Source organism: Schistocerca cancellata, chromosome 4, assembly GCF_023864275.1.
Source record: "Schistocerca cancellata isolate TAMUIC-IGC-003103 chromosome 4, iqSchCanc2.1, whole genome shotgun sequence".
NCBI classification, from domain to species: Eukaryota; Metazoa; Arthropoda; class Insecta; order Orthoptera; family Acrididae; genus Schistocerca; species Schistocerca cancellata.
In genome coordinates this window covers 461,366,919-461,374,184 of record NC_064629.1, presented here as the reverse complement: position 1 = coordinate 461,374,184, position 7,266 = coordinate 461,366,919, and the positions used below count along the sequence as shown (strand labels likewise).

The 7,266-nt window shown below is 43.0% G+C and overlaps 1 pseudogene; it reads left to right on the top strand.

The window, feature by feature from the left end:
- Positions 1-6,788: 6,788 nt before the first annotated feature.
- Positions 6,789-6,906, top strand: LOC126185562 (5S ribosomal RNA; annotated as a pseudogene).
- Positions 6,907-7,266: the final 360 nt, after the last annotated feature.

The window sequence follows — 7,266 nt, the reverse complement described above, 5'->3', positions numbered from 1 at the left end:
TAAAAGGAACATCTTCTTTATTTGACAAAAGGTCACACGTACACCATTTCGCCTCTATGAGTCCACGACAGTCTTGATACTATTGATGTTCAGAGACTGTTCAAACTGCATTGTGATGAATACTGTTTTAGAGATGCTGTGAAAAATGTCATCCATTAGTATTAATGCAACTGTGTGCTTTCAACAGCCACAATAGTTATGTCTGTGAGTCAGAAAACCCGATGGGACCTCATGTGTTCCACTGTTAACATATAATTACTATAAATGTGTGAACTGGTATTGTTCATGACAATATCTTGTGTCTAACACGCTCCGTGGAAGGAACTACCGTACCTTTCTCAGTGATTTACTACTGCAAATGTTGGAGAACCTCACGCTAGTAGTCTGGAAATGATTTTGGTTCGAGCATGGCCGCAATATTTTTGCCATTTATGCCAGAGAACATTTACACAACGTTTTCTCCAATTGTTAGATTATGAGGGGAGGTCAGTACCACAGCCACCACATTCTCCCAACCTCACCTACATGGATTTCTTTCTATGGAGGAAGATGAAGCGTTGTCGTCCGACACACGACTAGACACTCGAGAAGAGATGGTTGTCCGTCTGGCGGAGACATCATTATTCGTGAAACACCTGTTTGTTTTCTGCATACAAGGGAAGTCCAGCGTCAAACACGTTTAATACGCTTAGCACGGAAACAGTGCATCTGTAGTACTTGTGTCACAAGTTCCCACGACGGGAACTAACAGACTTTGAACGCGGAATGGTAGTTGGAGCTACGCGCATGGGACATTCCATTTCGAAAATCGTTAGGGAATTCAATATTCCGAGATTCACAGCGCCAAGAATATCTAATTTCGGGCATTACCTTTCACCACGGACAACGTAGTGGCTGACGGTCTTCACTTAACAACCGAAAGCAGCGGCGTTTGAGTAGAGTTGTCAATGCTAACAGCGAAGCCACATTTCGTTAAATAACCACATAAATCAGTGTGGGACGTACGACGAACGTTTACGTTAGGAGGCCATGAATTCAAGTTGACAATAAGGGACTGTGCAAGCTCGTGGTGGTTCCATAATGGTGTGAGCTGCATTTTCATGGAACGGACAAGGTGCTCTGGTACAAATGAACCGCTCGTTGACTGAAAATGATTATGTTCGGCTACTTGTTCTCAAACTACGATGGAATTTTTGTGGATGACTATGCACCATGTCACTGGGCCACAGTTGTTCGCAATTGGTCTGAAGAACATTCTGGACAACACGAGCGAATGATTTGACTACCCAGATCGCCCGAAATGAACCCATCGGATGTTTATGGGACATAATTGAGAGGTACACAAAATCCTGCACCGACAACACTTCCGCAAGTATGGAGAGCTACACAGGCAGCGTGGCTCAGTGTTTCTGCAGAGACTTCAAACGACTTGTTGAGTCCGCTCCACGGCGAGCTGCTGCAGTACAAGAGGAGGTCCGACACGATATTAGGAGGTATCTCATCACTTTTGGTCATCTCTGTTTGTAACCCTTAAGACCAAAGCTGGGTAGGGACAGCAAGCAGTCAGTTTTAAGACTTAAGTGTCTGATTGCTATTCTTATTCATCAATCACTTTCTTTTCCATGACCACGGGTGTTCTCTTCAAATAAATAATGGGAAAATATTTTGTGCTCTTTGCTGAGAAGCAAAGATATCTAAATTGAGCTTCTTCCCTAATAAGCGACTTATGTATAGTTACATTGGCCGACAAAAGAAGTTAAGCCCCAGAAAGAGAGAAGAAAACGAAATCAAACTTCACATCTTGAGCGGGTATGTGATGTTACTTTAGTGATTACAAAATCGAGTCCACTCTACAAATAACTTGGGAGTATAGGCCCACTTATCAGTATGACGGCCGGCCGCGGTGGCCGAGCGGTTCTAGGCGCTCAGTCCGGAACCGCGCGACTGCTATCGTCGCAGATTCGAATCCTGTCTCGGGCACGGATGTGTGTGATGTCCTTAGGTTAGTTAGGTTTAAGAAGTTCTAAGTTCTAGGGGACTGATGACCACAGATGTTAAGTCCCATAGTGCTCAGAGCCATTTGAACCATCAGTATGACGTATTGCACCTCCTGTGTCCTCGATGCATGCACTGATTTGCTTGGAAGGGTGTCATAAAACCGTTGTATCCCCTTCAAAAGCAAGCTGGTCTACAACTGTTGTAACTGGTCCTTAATATCATTGATACTTGGCACTGTGGCGGAGGTGACGCCTGACCTAGTCCTACACATCTTTTATTGGGAACAGAACTGGCCACGAGAATGTCACAACATCACGCGGACAATTCATAGACACACGTGCCATGTGTAGACGAGCATCGTCCTGTTGAAAACTAGCACCACGACGTTGTCACGTGAGTGATAACACATGAGTTCGCAGGATGTCCATCACTTACCGCTGCGCTGTCGGAGTCCCTTCAGTCATTCCTAGCCGTGAGCTGGAGTCATACCAAACACCTCGACAATGGGAGTAATGTCACTGTGCCTGTCCAAAGCACCGGAAGATTGGGACCTTTCCTCAAATCATCGTCAGACTCACAGTGCAGAGGTACGGAGCCTTGCGGCGTAGCAGTGTCACAAAATATCTGGTTGGGATGTGAACTGAGCACACAGTTTCCATATTAGCATTTTCGCACTGGAGTTGGGATACTAAGGAAGTAATTACGGTCCACTTATGTGATGGAATTTTTAAAAATCGAAGTTGCCCGATTATCATTTTATGAAGTACGCGAACGGTATTGCATCTTTATTCGTACATTGTAGGACGTAGAAATTCTCCATTTTATTGCCAACGTGAACTTGAGTAGCTCCAAAAAGTGAGACTTACTAGGCACTACGAGTGATACATTTTCTAATCTTGAATAACTTCAAAGATGTCTCAAAAAACTATTTTAGCAGCTGGTTGCCACTCAGCCATTCTGAGTTAACTATAGTTCTTGTTCAATATGAAACTCATTTTAGATAGGTGCACGACTGGATTTGCAATTCGATGCCTACTGGCTGTGCACCTCATTAGATTAGTTCCTGATCAGTGGCCATTGTGTAGTTACACCGCTCTACAAAATAAGTGATATTAATTAACTTCTTCATCTGTTGTTATTGATTTAATGTTATATTGGGTGAAATTTGTTTTGAGCTACTGGAAAAAGATGTAGGCCATCCCTGTTTACATGAGCGGTCATCGAAGAGGTAACCATCATTTTAAGCCTATATCACTATCGTCAACCTGTACAGGAAATGGGATCTTTACAAGGTACTGTCCCAAGTTACTGGAGAATCTCGATTCGTGATAAAACGGAGCTGATAGAGTTAGCTGCTGGGGACAACTAATGATAATGACAGAGGTCACTGTCAACTATGGCGGACTGTAAGATCGAATAGAAGAGCCATTCAGTGGATAATCACTCACTCGCCAACTCGTTGTTGGACATCAAAGACCGATGAGCAGTTGTTCCAATGAGTTGTAATTTCCTTGCTATGGGGTGCAGAAGACACTGTCCCATACCCATACATCTGCCCTCTGCCCACCGTGAGCCACATCATACATATACCATCGTGGGTGCACGAGCACCTTTGGAAGGTCAAAGTATGAAGAAGGGTCACCTAGGCTGAGGAATATCTCCGAATATACAGATGACAGAGTAGGAGTATATGAGGAACAAAATGAAGCGATAGACTCCTCCAGCTGACAGGCCACAGTTGTGGCAGATAATAAACGTATTCTCATGAGGGGGAGGGGAGGGGGGGGCGATGTTTGTATGGATTTAAATGGATCACCTGATACTTCTGTCATTACATCTCACCAAAAAACGATCCAGTACATTATGTACACTCGTTCGTCACCTGCAGAAAACTGATGGCGAATAATGCTTCGTGGAACTAAATGAACCGACATGAGAATCCTTTGCCTCTCTCTCTCTTCTGTCATTGTTATAACTGAGCGGTGGAATGTAAAGGAAAGGAAAGCAGAAAGGTGGGTCGTGTAATTCCGCGTGAGTGATGATAGTAGTTCTAACTTAGTGTATATCATTTACGTGAAATATAAAGAAGTCACAAGAGAATGAAAACTAACGATGGAACAAATCAATTAATTAATTTCACGCCTCGAAGCAGGCAATGCAAGTAATATGATATTACTGCTAATTAAAGGTGGTGAAAACCTCAAATAGTCATTAGAAATGGCTCATGAGTATATTATTGATTGAATTTAAAAGGATAATACAAGCACAAGATACAAGAAGACGAAAGCTCCAGAGAGATACATGTATACTTACAATAATCACAAACAAAAAGTGAATTGTTAAAGTTGTTCTATTTGAGAATTGGGCAATGTGTTGTGGAAAACACTTGTAGTGTTACATCCCATATTACATTTCATATTATTCCTATTGCCTAAATGTTCTACATCTGTTATTGGAGGCCACAAGAGAAGCAGAACTTTCAGTGCAAAAAGAGTTAGGGATGTTTGTACGTACTGGGACATTCTTTTTGTGAAAGGAATTTAATTTCATGTAGTGATGAAATACCATTACAGTTTGCAATAAATTGCCGTTTAAAGATAGGTATATCTTTATGAAAGTGACAGATGAATGAAATCCATTAAATCGAAGATTGCAGATGATTCAAAACAATTAACATCTGTCCATCACTAACTATAATATAATAAAACAATTACATGCCCAGTATATTAACACACACCTCCGATTTTTAGTGAAGTGTCCCTCATGAAAGCTCATATCAAACTCTCTACTTTAATGTCTAGCAGTGAAGTGTCCCACACTAGGAAACCATTTCCGATAGCGTTCTCAAAAGTTTTCTATGGGCGTGTCCATACAAGTGATTGGCCAGCTAAGATTGGTCTTCTAGCCGATAGAATTATTTAACAGTTTTTGAAGCTGAAAGAGATTTTCACTCTTCAGTGGAGTGTGCGCTGATACGAAACTTCTTGGCAGATTAAAACTGTGTGCCAGACTGAGACTCGAACTCGGGACCTTCGCCTTTCGCGGCCAAGTGCTCTACCACCTGAGCTACCCAAGCACGACCACTCCCCGTCCTCACAGCTTTACTTCCGCCAGTACCTCGTCTCCTACCTTCCAAACTTTACAGAAGCTCTCCTGCGAACAATGCAGGACTAGTACTCCTGAAAGAAAGGATATTGCGGAGACATGGCTTAGCCACAGCCTAGGGGATGCTTCCAGAATGAGATTTTCACTCTGCAGTGGTTCGCGGGAAGAACGACTGCCAGGAAGCCTCCGTGCGCGCTCGAATCTCTCTAATTTTACATTCGTGATCTCCTCGGGAGGTATAAGTAGGGGGAAGCAATATGTTCGATACCTCATCCAGAAACGCACCCTCTCGAAATCTGAACAGCAAGTATACATCGCGATGCAGAGCGCCTCTCTTGCAGAGTCTGCCACTTGAGCTTGCTAAACATCTCCGTAACGCTATCGCGCTTACCAAATAACCCTGTGACGAAACGCGGCGCTCTTCTTTGGATCTTCTCTGTCTCCTCTGTCAACCCGACCTGGTACGGATCCCACACTGATGAGCAATACTCAAGTATAGGTCGAACGAGTGTTTTGTAAGCCACCTCCTTTGTTGATGGACTACATTTTCTAAGGACTCTCCCAATGAATCTCAACCTGGCACCCCCTTACCAACAATTAATTTTACATGATCATTCCACTTCAAATCGTTCCGTACGCTTACTGCCAGATATTTTACAGAAGTAACTGCTACCAGTGTTTGTTCCGCTGTCATATAATCTGTATGATTATATCCTTCTTTCTATGTATTCACAATACATTACAAACAGTTTGTCATTATCATATCTTGTGTACAAATAATAATGCGTTAAGTCGCACATATTTTACCTGTGTTCGCGACAGTCAGCTCGCAACTAAAGGTGGCATGAGAGCCGAAATCCGGTTCGTGAACAAATAAATACAATTTTACAGAACATTAGGAAGTGTTTTTCTTTCAGTGTTACTCATTATCAAATATACAGAAAATCTTTATCTAACACAAGCTTTATTTTTTTTGACTGCACTCACAATGTTTCGAAAACTAGTATGTCTGTTTCTGACTGTCGAAATAGAACTAATTTTCATTTTAGTTATGTTTTGGCGATCAGAAAGACGCATACTAGTTTTCGAATTATTCTGGCTGCAGTATTCCTCCATTAATTTCTGGGTCGAAGATCCCCAATTACTTATTAACTGCTTCAGATACCGCGACAACAACCCTGAAATGATGGAGTGTGAACCGCCTTGTTAACCCGAAGGGGGAAAATTCAAGTGCTGTACCATCCCTGGCTAATGCCTCATCGTAAATATGAAAGAGGTCTCAGACACTTCAACAAACAGCAGCAGGACAGGAATTAGTCTTCATTTATAGCTGGGGCCTGTCCGAAACGGCGGTGCCGTAGGAAAGATAACGCAAAACTAAATTCCTAGTTACAATGTTCCAGAGCAGAATAAACGATTAGCAAGTTCCTGGGTGTTCAAAGATTTTTAGAGTTGCGTTCTGTATAAGAATAACTAGACTTCGTAGTAGTGCTTCCTCGGTACTGGCTGCTAATGCTATTGACGAAAAAAGAGGTGAGGACTGCAGAACAAAACAAAATCTCCAAAGAAACAGAGTGTCATTGAGCTCATCTAGAAATTGAAGGCCAGAGAATGTCGTTACAACAGACAAAGAAGTAAAAGACTGTAGCTTCCTTCGGAATTAAATATCACCAAGCTCTTACCTTGGCAACGGCCTTGCCACAGTGGATACACCGGTTCCCGTGAGATCACCGAAGTTAAGCACTGTCGGGCGTGGCCGGCACTTGGATGGGTGACCATCCAGGCCGCCATGCGCTGTTGCCATTTTTCGGGGTGCATTCAGCCTCGTGATGCCAATTGAGGAGCTACTCGACCGAATAGTAGCGGCTCCGGTCAAAGAAAACTATCATAACGACCGGGAGAGCGGTGTGCTGACCACACGCCCCTCCTAACCGCATCCTCACCTGAGGATGACACGGCGGTCGGATGGTCCCGATGGGCCACTTGTGGCCTGAAGACGGAGTGCAAGCTCTTACCTAAGTGCAACGAGGGCGTTCCCAATTGTTTAAATGTAAATGGTTCTTGAATAAAAATTTTCCTACAGCTTTTAATTTGTGATTTGGTAATCCTGCAGTATATGTCCGTAGCTATTGCTGTACCATGGGATACGAAATGAAAGTCACT